Source organism: Nannospalax galili, unplaced genomic scaffold (assembly GCF_000622305.1).
Source record: "Nannospalax galili isolate Female #2095 unplaced genomic scaffold, S.galili_v1.0 scaffold252, whole genome shotgun sequence".
Lineage (NCBI taxonomy): Eukaryota > Metazoa > Chordata > Mammalia > Rodentia > Spalacidae > Nannospalax > Nannospalax galili.
Window position 1 is genome coordinate 3950063 of NW_008333886.1, and position 3060 is coordinate 3953122.

Sequence of the window (3060 nt, forward strand, 5' to 3'; positions counted from 1 at the left end):
ACTTTCAGTATAGTGGCAGGTTATAAAATCAATCTACAAAAATCAGTAGCCTTTCTATATACCAATAACAAGCAACTGCAGAATGATTACAGGGAAATGCTCCCATTTACAATTGCTTCAAAAAAAAAAATCTTGGAATAAATCTGACCAAAGACACTGAAGATCTCTACAATGAAAATTTTAAATCATTAAAGAATGAGATTGAGGAAGACACCAGGAGATGGAAGGACCTCATGTGCTCATGGATTAGAAAAATTAATATTGTGAAAATGACCATCCTACCAAAAGCAATATATAAATCCAATGCAATCCCAATAAAAATCCCTATGGCATACTTCACAGAACTAGAAAAAAACATCCTTAAATTCATATGGAAGCACAAAAGACCCTGGATAGCCAAAGCAACCCTGAGCACAAAGAGCAACACTGGGGGGATTACTATACCAGATCTCAAAGTATACTACAGAGCTAGAGCTATAAAAACAGCATGGTACTGACACAAAAATAGACACATAGATCAATGAACAGCATTGAAGATCCAAACCTGAGTACATGCAATTTCAGCCATCTGATATTTGACAAAGGTGCCAAGAACACACAATGGAGGAAAGACAGCATAAATGGTACTTGCAAAACTGCATCTCCACATGTAGAAGAATGAAACTAGATCCTTATCTTTCACCTTGTACAAAAGTCAGCTCCAAATGGATCAAAGACTTCAATGTGAAACTGGACACCCTGAAACTATTAAAAGAAAATATTGGCAGTAACTTACAAGATATAGGTGTAGGAAAGGATTTTCTAAATCACACAGAAGTTGCTCAGGAATTAAGTCAGCAATCAATAAGTGGGACCTCATTAAACTAAAAAGCTTCTGTACAACAAAAGAAACAATCAAAAAAGTGAAGAGAAAGCCCATAGAATGGGAAAAAAAACTTCTCCAGTGACACATCTGACAGAGGTTTAATACCCAGAATATATAAAGTACTCAAAAACCAAAGAATCGAGAAACCAAATGACCTAAATTAAAAGACGGGCTAAAGACCTAAACAGAGTTCTCAAAGGAAGAAATAAAGATGGCTAAGAAACATCTCAAAAAGTGTTAGGAATTAGGAAAATGCAAATTAAAACCACCTTAAGGTATCACCTTACCCCAATCAGACTGGCTAGGATCAAGAGAACAAATGCTGACGAGGATGTGGAGAAAGGGGAACTCTCATTCACTGCTGGTGGGACTGGAACCTCTATGGAAAACAGTGTGGAGAACTCTTAAAAAACTGTATGACCCAGTTATACCACTCCTTGGCATATACACAAAGGACTCATCCTATTGTAAAGATATTTGTACAACCTTGTTTGTTGCTGCTCTTTTCACAATAGCTAAGAGATGGAAGCAACCTAAGTGCCCTTCAACTGACGAGTGGTTAACAAAAATGTATATTTACACAATGGAGTTCTATTCAGCAGTAAAGAAAGATGAAACAACAAAATTTGCAGGTAAATGGATGGATCTAGAAACTGTGATACTAAATGAAGTAACACAAACTCAGAAAAACAAACAACGTATGTTCTCCCTCATATGTGGATCCTAGCACCAAATTCTTTTAAATTCCATGTCCTTTTAATAAGATGATGCTGTACAGCAGTCCCTTCTGCATGAAATAACTATCATCATCATGACTTCGTCTGAGCCTGACCGCTAAACATTGTCACAACTGGGCTTGTTGATGGTTGTGCTCCTTCATTAAAGAAGGGCCAAGAAGGGTCATTGGACCCTCATCGGAGTATCCAGCCACTCTTCCAGCCAACTCCTGGAAGCAGCAGCAGTAATAAACAGCAGCAATAACCAAGATTAAGGATTGAGACCTTCGTGGTGAGAAGAAGGAAGAACTGCTGAAACAGCTGGACAATCTGAAGGTGGAGCTGTCCCAGCTGGATGTCCTAAAGTGACAGGCAATGAGAAGTTCAGGCTCTCCAAGATTCAAGTTGTGCTCAAAGTCATTGCTGGTAACCTCACCTTCATTAACGAGACTCAGAAAGAAAACCTCAGGAAATCCTACAAAGGCAAGAAATACAAGGCCCTGGACCTGGGGCTCAGGAAGAGGAGAGCCATGTGCACTAGGCTCACCAAGCATGAGGAGAAGCTGAAAACCAAGAAGTGGCAGTGGAAGGAATAGCTGGACCCACTGCACAAGTCCACGGTCAAGGCCTGATGTCACTGCAACAAGAAAACCCAAAGCTGACTGGAAAGGGGGGGGGGAGGGAGGGAGGGCTGGCTGGCTTCCTGCCTCAGTGTCCAGAGTACCTAGGATTGAATACACAGAGCATGTGCTAAAAGTATTCTTGGGATCCAGGACTGTCAGCAGGAGGACTATAGTGAGTTCAAGGTCAGCCTGGGTTACAAAGGGAGACCCAGTATAAAAACAAAATAAAATAACTTACAGTGATAGATTAATTGGAGGTGATGAAAATGGAAATGGGAGACAAGCTGTAAGACTGTAAATCAACCTCGGCAATTTGTCAGAAAACTTTCTGATGCTATTCTTGCCCTACAGTTCCTAGAACATCCTGTATAGTACCTCTCACAACCCAGGGTTCCACATAGAATAGTATCTGATTCAGAACAGATACTTAATGCCCTTCAAGCAAATAAATATGTCACATATAGAAGACAAACAAACAATAAATAAATAAATAAAATCACTTTTATCATAGAAAAAAGAAAAAAATAATGTACAGATAAAATTTCTAAGGTCATAGTTTATTCAACTAGTTTAAGGAACAATATATATATATATAGTCAAGGTTTATCAGAGAAAATTTGGTTTTTTACCCAAGCTTTATCGACATAGCACATGGTAATTAAAATCACCAGACTGGTGGAACTAACCTTATTGGATGTCTAACAGACATACTTTGAGGCCTATACTAATCTGGTCAGAGGGACTTAAAGGACAGGTTTTGACCCTTGCCTTCCAAGGTTGACTAAGTTCCAGGGGACTATGGAACATCTCTCAAAATGTCCTGTAACTGTGGTGAGTCACCTGTCCTCTTGTTCAG

General features: G+C 39.2%; 1 protein-coding gene and 1 pseudogene across 1 annotated transcript in view; one reads left to right on the forward strand and one right to left on the reverse strand.

The window, feature by feature from the left end:
• The window catches only part of LOC103730572, a 2677-nt pseudogene extending 464 nt beyond the window's left edge, over positions 1 to 2213 (forward strand).
• Positions 1 to 3060, reverse strand: part of B4galt6 (beta-1,4-galactosyltransferase 6) — a 73875-nt gene that overhangs the window by 5985 nt on the left and 64830 nt on the right. The window lies entirely within an intron of this gene.